At 33.0% G+C, this 11,718-nt stretch overlaps 18 non-coding genes across 18 annotated transcripts; all 18 read left to right on the plus strand.

The window, feature by feature from the left end:
- Nucleotides 1-183: 183 nt before the first annotated feature.
- TRNAW-CCA (transfer RNA tryptophan (anticodon CCA)) lies at nucleotides 184-255 on the plus strand. Its single transcript has one exon. It is a non-coding gene; the product is annotated as a tRNA-Trp (tRNA).
- Nucleotides 256-830: 575 nt separating this feature from the next.
- On the plus strand, nucleotides 831-902 carry TRNAW-CCA (transfer RNA tryptophan (anticodon CCA)). The gene has a single exon. It is a non-coding gene; the product is annotated as a tRNA-Trp (tRNA).
- Nucleotides 903-1,477: 575 nt separating this feature from the next.
- Nucleotides 1,478-1,549, plus strand: TRNAW-CCA (transfer RNA tryptophan (anticodon CCA)). The gene has a single exon. It is a non-coding gene; the product is annotated as a tRNA-Trp (tRNA).
- Nucleotides 1,550-2,124: 575 nt separating this feature from the next.
- On the plus strand, nucleotides 2,125-2,196 carry TRNAW-CCA (transfer RNA tryptophan (anticodon CCA)). The gene has a single exon. It is a non-coding gene; the product is annotated as a tRNA-Trp (tRNA).
- Nucleotides 2,197-2,771: 575 nt separating this feature from the next.
- TRNAW-CCA (transfer RNA tryptophan (anticodon CCA)) lies at nucleotides 2,772-2,843 on the plus strand. Its single transcript has one exon. It is a non-coding gene; the product is annotated as a tRNA-Trp (tRNA).
- A 566-nt stretch (nucleotides 2,844-3,409) lies between these two features.
- On the plus strand, nucleotides 3,410-3,481 carry TRNAW-CCA (transfer RNA tryptophan (anticodon CCA)). Its single transcript has one exon. It is a non-coding gene; the product is annotated as a tRNA-Trp (tRNA).
- Nucleotides 3,482-4,056: 575 nt separating this feature from the next.
- TRNAW-CCA (transfer RNA tryptophan (anticodon CCA)) lies at nucleotides 4,057-4,128 on the plus strand. Its single transcript has one exon. It is a non-coding gene; the product is annotated as a tRNA-Trp (tRNA).
- A 575-nt stretch (nucleotides 4,129-4,703) lies between these two features.
- Nucleotides 4,704-4,775, plus strand: TRNAW-CCA (transfer RNA tryptophan (anticodon CCA)). The gene has a single exon. It is a non-coding gene; the product is annotated as a tRNA-Trp (tRNA).
- A 575-nt stretch (nucleotides 4,776-5,350) lies between these two features.
- Nucleotides 5,351-5,422, plus strand: TRNAW-CCA (transfer RNA tryptophan (anticodon CCA)). The gene has a single exon. It is a non-coding gene; the product is annotated as a tRNA-Trp (tRNA).
- Nucleotides 5,423-5,997: 575 nt separating this feature from the next.
- TRNAW-CCA (transfer RNA tryptophan (anticodon CCA)) lies at nucleotides 5,998-6,069 on the plus strand. The gene has a single exon. It is a non-coding gene; the product is annotated as a tRNA-Trp (tRNA).
- Nucleotides 6,070-6,644: 575 nt separating this feature from the next.
- TRNAW-CCA (transfer RNA tryptophan (anticodon CCA)) lies at nucleotides 6,645-6,716 on the plus strand. The gene has a single exon. It is a non-coding gene; the product is annotated as a tRNA-Trp (tRNA).
- Nucleotides 6,717-7,282: 566 nt separating this feature from the next.
- TRNAW-CCA (transfer RNA tryptophan (anticodon CCA)) lies at nucleotides 7,283-7,354 on the plus strand. The gene has a single exon. It is a non-coding gene; the product is annotated as a tRNA-Trp (tRNA).
- A 575-nt stretch (nucleotides 7,355-7,929) lies between these two features.
- On the plus strand, nucleotides 7,930-8,001 carry TRNAW-CCA (transfer RNA tryptophan (anticodon CCA)). Its single transcript has one exon. It is a non-coding gene; the product is annotated as a tRNA-Trp (tRNA).
- A 575-nt stretch (nucleotides 8,002-8,576) lies between these two features.
- TRNAW-CCA (transfer RNA tryptophan (anticodon CCA)) lies at nucleotides 8,577-8,648 on the plus strand. The gene has a single exon. It is a non-coding gene; the product is annotated as a tRNA-Trp (tRNA).
- Nucleotides 8,649-9,212: 564 nt separating this feature from the next.
- TRNAW-CCA (transfer RNA tryptophan (anticodon CCA)) lies at nucleotides 9,213-9,284 on the plus strand. The gene has a single exon. It is a non-coding gene; the product is annotated as a tRNA-Trp (tRNA).
- A 566-nt stretch (nucleotides 9,285-9,850) lies between these two features.
- TRNAW-CCA (transfer RNA tryptophan (anticodon CCA)) lies at nucleotides 9,851-9,922 on the plus strand. The gene has a single exon. It is a non-coding gene; the product is annotated as a tRNA-Trp (tRNA).
- Nucleotides 9,923-10,497: 575 nt separating this feature from the next.
- Nucleotides 10,498-10,569, plus strand: TRNAW-CCA (transfer RNA tryptophan (anticodon CCA)). The gene has a single exon. It is a non-coding gene; the product is annotated as a tRNA-Trp (tRNA).
- A 575-nt stretch (nucleotides 10,570-11,144) lies between these two features.
- On the plus strand, nucleotides 11,145-11,216 carry TRNAW-CCA (transfer RNA tryptophan (anticodon CCA)). Its single transcript has one exon. It is a non-coding gene; the product is annotated as a tRNA-Trp (tRNA).
- Nucleotides 11,217-11,718: the final 502 nt, after the last annotated feature.

An 11,718-nucleotide genomic window follows, 5' to 3' on the forward strand; every position in this document is an offset into this window, starting at 1 on the left:
TTATTTTGCTAAGAATAATGACTTTACATTTAAGGAAAGACAAACAGTCATATTCTTTGGTTATGGAAGCAAAGATGTGGGCTTGTTTGCTTATCAATAACCAAATTCTTGATTCAGTTTTTACAGAAAGTATATTTATCGTCTAAAGCACCGCAATCAGTAAACAAACCATTGCTCATAAATGACCTCGTGGCGCAACGGTAGCGCGTCTGACTCCAGATCAGAAGGTTGCGTGTTCAAATCACGTCGGGGTCAATTACCATTTTGAAGATGAAATTTACCAAATGAAACACCATAAAAGAAACAAATTGCCAAGTCTGTCATCCACCTTCTGTAATGTGATATTTGCTCACAGGGATAACTATATCACCTGCACAGTTTCATAATAAATGCCCATTCTGCTCATTTCTCATAATACTTATACAAAAAATACCCAGTTAATTTGACATCACCATATCTTGACATTGAAGCATACTCTGTACTCTTGGTTTCTTTATGATTAAGTTTTGTTTCATATTGCATCATTTCAATTCCGGTCACTTACAACTTCAAAATTTTACATAAGTGCTAACACCAACAATTACTTTATTTTGTAAGACATTTAGAAGTAATTTGATTTTTTTGATCAATTTTTCCTTTCAGCTTACTTATTTTGCTAAGAATAATGACTTTACATTTAAGGAAAGACAAACAGTCATATTCTTTGGTTATGGAAGCAAAGATGTGGGCTTGTTTGCTTATCAATAACCAAATTCTTGATTCAGTTTTTACAGAAAGTATATTTATCGTCTAAAGCACCGCAATCAGTAAACAAACCATTGCTCATAAATGACCTCGTGGCGCAACGGTAGCGCGTCTGACTCCAGATCAGAAGGTTGCGTGTTCAAATCACGTCGGGGTCAATTACCATTTTGAAGATGAAATTTACCAAATGAAACACCATAAAAGAAACAAATTGCCAAGTCTGTCATCCACCTTCTGTAATGTGATATTTGCTCACAGGGATAACTATATCACCTGCACAGTTTCATAATAAATGCCCATTCTGCTCATTTCTCATAATACTTATACAAAAAATACCCAGTTAATTGGACATCACCATATCTTGACATTGAAGCATACTCTGTACTCTTGGTTTCTTTATGATTAAGTTTTGTTTCATATTGCATCATTTCAATTCCGGTAACTTACATCTTCAAAATTTTACATAAGTGCTAACACCAACAATTACTTTATTTTGTAAGACATTTAGAAGTAATTTGATTTTTTTGATCAATTTTTCCTTTCAGCTTACTTATTTTGCTAAGAATAATAACTTTACATTTAAGGAAAGACAAACAGTCATATTCTTTGGTTATGGAAGCAAAGATGTTGGCTTGTTTGTTTATCAATAATCAAATTCTTGATTCAGTTTTTACAGAAAGTATATTTATCGTCTAAAGCACCGCAATCAGTAAACAAACCATTGCTCATAAATGACCTCATGGCGCAACGGTAGCGCGTCTGACTCCAGATCAGAAGGTTGCGTGTTCAAATCACGTCGGGGTCAATTACCATTTTGAAGATGAAATTTACCAAATGAAACACCATAAAAGAAACAAATTGCCAAGTCTGTCATCCACCTTCTGTAATGTGATATTTGCTCACAGGGATAACTATATCACCTGCACAGTTTCATAATAAATGCCCATTCTGCTCATTTCTCATACTACTTATACAAAAAATACCCAGTTAATTTAACATCACCATATCTTGACATTGAAGCATACTCTGTACTCTTGGTTTCTTTATGATTAAGTTTTGTTTCCTTTTGCATCATTTCAATTCCGGTAACTTACATCTTCAAAATTTTACATAAGTGTTAACACCAACAATTACTTTATTTTGTAAGACATTTAGAAGTAATTTGATTTTTTTGATCAATTTTTCCTTTCAGCTTACTTATTTTGCTAAGAATGATGACTTTACATTTAAGGAAAGACAAACAGTCATATTCTTTGGTTATGGAAGCAAAGATGTGGGCTTGTTTGCTTATCAATAACCAAATTCTTGATTCAGTTTTTACAGAAAGTATATTTATCGTCTAAAGCACCGCAATCAGTAAACAAACCATTGCTCATAAATGACCTCGTGGCGCAACGGTAGCGCGTTTGACTCCAGATCAGAAGGTTGCGTGTTCAAATCACGTCGGGGTCAATTACCATTTTGAAGATGAAATTTACCAAATGAAACACCATAAAAGAAACAAATTGCCAAGTCTGTCATCCACCTTCTGTAATGTGATATTTGCTCACAGGGATAACTATATAACCTGCACAGTTTCATAATAAATGCCCATTCTGCTCATTTCTCATACTACTTATACAAAAAATACCCAGTTAATTTAACATCACCATATCTTGACATTGAAGCATACTCTGTACTCTTGGTTTCTTTATGATTAAGTTTTGTTTCATTTTGCATCATTTCAATTCCGGTAACTTACATCTTCAAAATTTTACATAAGTGTTAACACCAACAATTACTTTATTTTGTAAGACATTTAGAAGTAATTTGATTTTTTTGATCAATTTTTCCTTTCAGCTTACTTATTTTGCTAAGAATAATGACTTTACATTTAAGGAAAGACAAACAGTCATATTCTTTGGTTATGGAAGCAAAGATGTGGGCTTGTTTGCTTATCAATAACCAAATTCTTGATTCAGTTTTTACAGAAAGTATATTTATCGTCTAAAGCACCGCAATCAGTAAACAAACCATTGCTCATAAATGACCTCGTGGCGCAACGGTAGCGCGTTTGACTCCAGATCAGAAGGTTGCGTGTTCAAATCACGTCGGGGTCAATTACCATTTTGAAGATGAAATTTACCAAATGAAACACCATAAAAGAAACAAATTGCCAAGTCTGTCATCCACTTTCTGTAATGTGATATTTGCTCACAGGGATAACTATATCACCTGCACAGTTTCATAATAAATGTTCATTTCTCATACTACTTATACAAAAAATACCCAGTTAATTTGACATCACCATATCTTGACATTGAAGCATACTCTGTACTCTTGGTTTCTTTATGATTAAGTTTTGTTTCATATTGCATCATTTCAATTCCGGTAACTTACATCTTCAAAATTTTACATAAGTGTTAACACCAACAATTACTTTATTTTGTAAGACATTTAGAAGTAATTTGATTTTTTTGATCAATTTTTCCTTTCAGCTTACTTATTTTGCTAAGAATAATGACTTTACATTTAAGGAAAGACAAACAGTCATATTCTTTGGTTATGGAAGCAAAGATGTGGGCTTGTTTGCTTATCAATAACCAAATTCTTGATTCAGTTTTTACAGAAAGTATATTTATCGTCTAAAGCACCGCAATCAGTAAACAAACTATTGATCATAAATGACCTCGTGGCGCAACGGTAGCGCGTCTGACTCCAGATCAGAAGGTTGCGTGTTCAAATCACGTCGGGGTCAATTACCATTTTGAAGATGAAATTTACCAAATGAAACACCATAAAAGAAACAAATTGCCAAGTCTGTCATCCACCTTCTGTAATGTGATATTTGCTCACAGGTATAACTATATCACCTGCACAGTTTCATAATAAATGCCCATTCTGCTCATTTCTCATAATACTTATACAAAAAATACCCAGTTAATTGGACATCACCATATCTTGACATTGAAGCATATTCTGTACTCTTGGTTTCTTTATGATTAAGTTTTGTTTCATATTGCATCATTTCAATTCCGGTCACTTACAACTTCAAAATTTTACATAAGTGCTAACACCAACAATTACTTTATTTTGTAAGACATTTAGAAGTAATTTGATTTTTTTGATCAATTTTTCCTTTCAGCTTACTTATTTTGCTAAGAATAATGACTTTACATTTAAGGAAAGACAAACAGTCATATTCTTTGGTTATGGAAGCAAAGATGTGGGCTTGTTTGCTTATCAATAACCAAATTCTTGATTCAGTTTTTACAGAAAGTATATTTATCGTCTAAAGCACCGCAATCAGTAAACAAACCATTGCTCATAAATGACCTCGTGGCGCAACGGTAGCGCGTCTGACTCCAGATCAGAAGGTTGCGTGTTCAAATCACGTCGGGGTCAATTACCATTTTGAAGATGAAATTTACCAAATGAAACACCATAAAAGAAACAAATTGCCAAGTCTGTCATCCACCTTCTGTAATGTGATATTTGCTCACAGGGATAACTATATCACCTGCACAGTTTCATAATAAATGCCCATTCTGCTCATTTCTCATAATACTTATACAAAAAATACCCAGTTAATTTGACATCACCATATCTTTACATTGAAGCATACTCTGTACTCTTGGTTTCTTTATGATTAAGTTTTGTTTCATATTGCATCATTTCAATTCCGGTAACTTACATCTTCAAAATTTTACATAAGTGCTAACACCAACAATTACTTTATTTTGTAAGACATTTAGAAGTAATTTGATTTTTTTGATCAATTTTTCCTTTCAGCTTACTTATTTTGCTAAGAATAATGACTTTACATTTAAGGAAAGACAAACAGTCATATTCTTTGGATATGGAAGCAAAGATGTGGGCTTGTTTGCTTATCAATAACCAAATTCTTGATTCAGTTTTTACAGAAAGTATATTTATCGTCTAAAGCACCGCAATCAGTAAACAAACTATTGCTCATAAATGACCTCGTGGCGCAACGGTAGCTCGTCTAATTCCAGATCAGAAGGTTGCGTGTTCAAATCACGTCGGGGTCAATTACCATTTCGAAGATGAAATTTACCAAATGAAACACCATAAAAGAAACAAATTGCCAAGTCTGTCATCCACCTTCTGTAATGTGATATTTGCTCACAGGTATAACTATATCACCTGCACAGTTTCATAATAAATGCCCATTCTGCTCATTTCTCATAATACTTATACAAAAAATACCCAGTTAATTGGACATCACCATATCTTGACATTGAAGCATACTCTGTACTCTTGGTTTCTTTATGATTAAGTTTTGTTTCATATTGCATCATTTCAATTCCGGTCACTTACAACTTCAAAATTTTACATAAGTGCTAACATCAACAATTACTTTATTTTGTAAGACATTTAGAAGTAATTTGATTTTTTTGATCAATTTTTCCTTTCAGCTTACTTATTTTGCTAAGAATAATGACTTTACATTTAAGGAAAGACAAACAGTCATATTCTTTGGTTATGGAAGCAAAGATGTGGGCTTGTTTGCTTATCAATAACCAAATTCTTGATTCAGTTTTTACAGAAAGTATATTTATCGTCTAAAGCACCGCAATCAGTAAACAAACCATTGCTCATAAATGACCTCGTGGCGCAACGGTAGCGCGTCTGACTCCAGATCAGAAGGTTGCGTGTTCAAATCACGTCGGGGTCAATTACCATTTTGAAGATGAAATTTACCAAATGAAACACCATAAAAGAAACAAATTGCCAAGTCTGTCATCCACCTTCTGTAATGTGATATTTGCTCACAGGGATAACTATATCACCTGCACAGTTTCATAATAAATGCCCATTCTGCTCATTTCTCATAATACTTATACAAAAAATACCCAGTTAATTGGACATCACCATATCTTGACATTGAAGCATACTCTGTACTCTTGGTTTCTTTATGATTAAGTTTTGTTTCATATTGCATCATTTCAATTCCGGTAACTTACATCTTCAAAATTTTACATAAGTGCTAACACCAACAATTACTTTATTTTGTAAGACATTTAGAAGTAATTTGATTTTTTTGATCAATTTTTCCTTTCAGCTTACTTATTTTGCTAAGAATAATAACTTTACATTTAAGGAAAGACAAACAGTCATATTCTTTGGTTATGGAAGCAAAGATGTTGGCTTGTTTGTTTATCAATAATCAAATTCTTGATTCAGTTTTTACAGAAAGTATATTTATCGTCTAAAGCACCGCAATCAGTAAACAAACCATTGCTCATAAATGACCTCATGGCGCAACGGTAGCGCGTCTGACTCCAGATCAGAAGGTTGCGTGTTCAAATCACGTCGGGGTCAATTACCATTTTGAAGATGAAATTTACCAAATGAAACACCATAAAAGAAACAAATTGCCAAGTCTGTCATCCACCTTCTGTAATGTGATATTTGCTCACAGGGATAACTATATAACCTGCACAGTTTCATAATAAATGCCCATTCTGCTCATTTCTCATACTACTTATACAAAAAATACCCAGTTAATTTAACATCACCATATCTTGACATTGAAGCATACTCTGTACTCTTGGTTTCTTTATGATTAAGTTTTGTTTCATTTTGCATCATTTCAATTCCGGTAACTTACATCTTCAAAATTTTACATAAGTGTTAACACCAACAATTACTTTATTTTGTAAGACATTTAGAAGTAATTTGATTTTTTTGATCAATTTTTCCTTTCAGCTTACTTATTTTGCTAAGAATAATGACTTTACATTTAAGGAAAGACAAACAGTCATATTCTTTGGTTATGGAAGCAAAGATGTGGGCTTGTTTGCTTATCAATAACCAAATTCTTGATTCAGTTTTTACAGAAAGTATATTTATCGTCTAAAGCACCGCAATCAGTAAACAAACCATTGCTCATAAATGACCTCGTGGCGCAACGGTAGCGCGTTTGACTCCAGATCAGAAGGTTGCGTGTTCAAATCACGTCGGGGTCAATTACCATTTTGAAGATGAAATTTACCAAATGAAACACCATAAAAGAAACAAATTGCCAAGTCTGTCATCCACTTTCTGTAATGTGATATTTGCTCACAGGGATAACTATATCACCTGCACAGTTTCATAATAAATGTTCATTTCTCATACTACTTATACAAAAAATACCCAGTTAATTTGACATCACCATATCTTGACATTGAAGCATACTCTGTACTCTTGGTTTCTTTATGATTAAGTTTTGTTTCATATTGCATCATTTCAATTCCGGTAACTTACATCTTCAAAATTTTACATAAGTGTTAACACCAACAATTACTTTATTTTGTAAGACATTTAGAAGTAATTTGATTTTTTTGATCAATTTTTCCTTTCAGCTTACTTATTTTGCTAAGAATAATGACTTTACATTTAAGGAAAGACAAACAGTCATATTCTTTGGTTATGGAAGCAAAGATGTGGGCTTGTTTGCTTATCAATAACCAAATTCTTGATTCAGTTTTTACAGAAAGTATATTTATCGTCTAAAGCACCGCAATCAGTAAACAAACTATTGATCATAAATGACCTCGTGGCGCAACGGTAGCGCGTCTGACTCCAGATCAGAAGGTTGCGTGTTCAAATCACGTCGGGGTCAATTACCATTTTGAAGATGAAATTTACCAAATGAAACACCATAAAAGAAACAAATTGCCAAGTCTGTCATCCACCTTCTGTAATGTGATATTTGCTCACAGGTATAACTATATCACCTGCACAGTTTCATAATAAATGCCCATTCTGCTCATTTCTCATAATACTTATACAAAAAATACCCAGTTAATTGGACATCACCATATCTTGACATTGAAGCATATTCTGTACTCTTGGTTTCTTTATGATTAAGTTTTGTTTCATATTGCATCATTTCAATTCCGGTCACTTACAACTTCAAAATTTTACATAAGTGCTAACACCAACAATTACTTTATTTTGTAAGACATTTAGAAGTAATTTGATTTTTTTGATCAATTTTTCCTTTCAGCTTACTTATTTTGCTAAGAATAATGACTTTACATTTAAGGAAAGACAAACAGTCATATTCTTTGGTTATGGAAGCAAAGATGTGGGCTTGTTTGCTTATCAATAACCAAATTCTTGATTCAGTTTTTACAGAAAGTATATTTATCGTCTAAAGCACCGCAATCAGTAAACAAACCATTGCTCATAAATGACCTCGTGGCGCAACGGTAGCGCGTCTGACTCCAGATCAGAAGGTTGCGTGTTCAAATCACGTCGGGGTCAATTACCATTTTGAAGATGAAATTTACCAAATGAAACACCATAAAAGAAACAAATTGCCAAGTCTGTCATCCACCTTCTGTAATGTGATATTTGCTCACAGGGATAACTATATCACCTGCACAGTTTCATAATAAATGCCCATTCTGCTCATTTCTCATAATACTTATACAAAAAATACCCAGTTAATTTGACATCACCATATCTTTACATTGAAGCATACTCTGTACTCTTGGTTTCTTTATGATTAAGTTTTGTTTCATATTGCATCATTTCAATTCCGGTAACTTACATCTTCAAAATTTTACATAAGTGCTAACACCAACAATTACTTTATTTTGTAAGACATTTAGAAGTAATTTGATTTTTTTGATCAATTTTTCCTTTCAGCTTACTTATTTTGCTAAGAATAATGACTTTACATTTAAGGAAAGACAAACAGTCATATTCTTTGGATATGGAAGCAAAGATGTGGGCTTGTTTGCTTATCAATAACCAAATTCTTGATTCAGTTTTTACAGAAAGTATATTTATCGTCTAAAGCACCGCAATCAGTAAACAAACTATTGCTCATAAATGACCTCGTGGCGCAACGGTAGCTCGTCTAATTCCAGATCAGAAGGTTGCGTGTTCAAATCACGTCGGGGTCAATTACCATTTCGAAGATGAAATTTACCAAATGAAACACCATAAAAGAAACAAATTGCCAAGTCTGTCATCCACCTTCTGTAATGTGATATTTGCTCACAGGTATAACTATATCACCTGCACAGTTTCATAATAAATGCTCATTTCTCATAATACTTATACAAAAAATACCCAGTTAATTGGACATCACCATATCTTGACATTGAAACATACTCTGTACTCTTGGTTTCTTTATGATTAAGTTTTGTTTCATATTGCATCATTTCAATTCCGGTCACTTACAACTTCAAAATTTTACATAAGTGCTAACACCAACAATTACTTTATTTTGTAAGACATTTAGAAGTAATTTGATTTTTTTGATCAATTTTTCCTTTCAGCTTACTTATTTTGCTAAGAATAATGACTACATTTAAGGAAAGACAAACAGTCATATTCTTTGGTTATGGAAGCAAAGATGTGGGCTTGTTTGCTTATCAATAACCAAATTCTTGATTCAGTTTTTACAGAAAGTATATTTATCGTCTAAAGCACCGCAATCAGTAAACAAACCATTGCTCATAAATGACCTTGTGGCGCAACAGTAGCGCGTCTGACTCCAGATCAAAAGGTTGCGTGTTCAAATCACGTCGGGGTCAATTACCATTTTGAAGATGAAATTTACCAAATGAAACACCATAAAAGAAACAAATTGCCAAGTCTGTCATCCACCTTCTGTAATGTGATATTTGCTCACAGGGATAACTATATCACCTGCACAGTTTCATAATAAATGTTCATTTCTCATACTACTTATACAAAAAATACCCAGTTAATTTGACATCACCATATCTTGACATTGAAGCATACTCTGTACTCTTGGTGTCTTTATGATTAAGTTTTGTTTCATATTGCATCATTTCAATTCCGGTAACTTACATCTTCAAAATTTTACATAAGTGTTAACACCAACAATTACTTTATTTTGTAAGACATTTAGAAGTAATTTGATTTTTTTGATCAATTTTTCCTTTCAGCTTACTTATTTTGCTAAGAATAATGACTTTACATTTAAGGAAAGACAAACAGTCATATTCTTTGGTTATGGAAGCAAAGAAGTGGGCTTGTTTGCTTATCAATAACCAAATTCTTGATTCAGTTTTTACAGAAAGTATATTTATCGTCTAAAGCACCGCAATCAGTAAACAAACCATTGCTCATAAATGACCTCGTGGCGCAACGGTAGCGCGTCTGACTCCAGATCAGAAGGTTGCGTGTTCAAATCACGTCGGGGTCAATTACCATTTTGAAGATGAAATTTACCAAATGAAACACCATAAAAGAAACAAATTGCCAAGTCTGTCATCCACCTTCTGTAATGTGATATTTGCTCACAGGGATAACTATATCACCTGCACAGTTTCATAATAAATGCCCATTCTGCTAATTTCTCATAATACTTATACAAAAAATACCCAGTTAATTTGACATCACCATATCTTTACATTGAAGCATACTCTGTACTCTTGGTTTCTTTATGATTAAGTTTTGTTTCATATTGCATCATTTCAATTCCGGTAACTTACATCTTCAAAATTTTACATAAGTGCTAACACCAACAATTACTTTATTTTGTAAGACATTTAGAAGTAATTTGATTTTTTTGATCAATTTTTCCTTTCAGCTTACTTATTTTGCTAAGAATAATGACTTTACATTTAAGGAAAGACAAACAGTCATATTCTTTGGTTATGGAAGCAAAGATGTGGGCTTGTTTGCTTATCAATAACCAAATTCTTGATTCAGTTTTTACAGAAAGTATATTTATCGTCTAAAGCACCGCAATCAGTAAACAAACTATTGATCATAAATGACCTCGTGGTGCAACGGTAGCGCGTCTGACTCCAGATCAGAAGGTTGCGTGTTCAAATCACGTCGGGGTCAATTACCATTTTGAAGATGAAATTTACCAAATGAAACACCATAAAAGAAACAAATTGCCAAGTCTGTCATCCACCTTCTGTAATGTGATATTTGCTCACAGGTATAACTATATCACCTGCACAGTTTCATAATAAATGCCCATTCTGCTCATTTCTCATAATACTTATACAAAAAATACCCAGTTAATTGGACATCACCATATCTTGACATTGAAGCATACTCTGTACTCTTGGTTTCTTTATGATTAAGTTTTGTTTCATATTGCATCATTTCAATTCCGGTCACTTACAACTTCAAAATTTTACATAAGTGCTAACACCAACAATTACTTTATTTTGTAAGACATTTAGAAGTAATTTGATTTTTTTGATCAATTTTTCCTTTCAGCTTACTTATTTTGCTAAGAATAATGACTTTACATTTAAGGAAAGACAAACAGTCATATTCTTTGGTTATGGAAGCAAAGATGTGGGCTTGTTTGCTTATCAATAACCAAATTCTTGATTCAGTTTTTACAGAAAGTATATTTATCGTCTAAAGCACCGCAATCAGTAAACAAACCATTGCTCATAAATGACCTCGTGGCGCAACGGTAGCGCGTCTGACTCCAGATCAGAAGGTTGCGTGTTCAAATCACGTCGGGGTCAATTACCATTTTGAAGATAAAATTTACCAAATGAAACACCATAAAAGAAACAAATTGCCAAGTCTGTCATCCACCTTCTGTAATGTGATATTTGCTCACAGGGATAACTATATCACCTGCACAGTTTCATAATAAATGCCCATTCTGCTCATTTCTCATAATACTTATACAAAAAATACCCAGTTAATTTGACATCACCATATCTTTACATTGAAGCATACTCTGTACTCTTGGTTTCTTTATGATTAAGTTTTGTTTCATATTGCATCATTTCAATTCCGGTAACTTACATCTTCAAAATTTTACATAAGTGCTAACACCAACAATTACTTTATTTTGTAAGACATTTAGAAGTAATTTGATTTTTTTGATCAATTTTTCCTTTCAGCTTACTTATTTTGCTAAGAATAATGACTACATTTAAGGAAAGACAAACAGTCATATTCTTTGGTTATGGAAGCAAAGATGTGGGCTTGTTTGCTTATCAATAACCAAATTCTTGA

This window comes from Pseudophryne corroboree, chromosome 6 (genome assembly GCF_028390025.1).
Source record: "Pseudophryne corroboree isolate aPseCor3 chromosome 6, aPseCor3.hap2, whole genome shotgun sequence".
In the NCBI taxonomy this organism is placed as follows: domain Eukaryota; kingdom Metazoa; phylum Chordata; class Amphibia; order Anura; family Myobatrachidae; genus Pseudophryne; species Pseudophryne corroboree.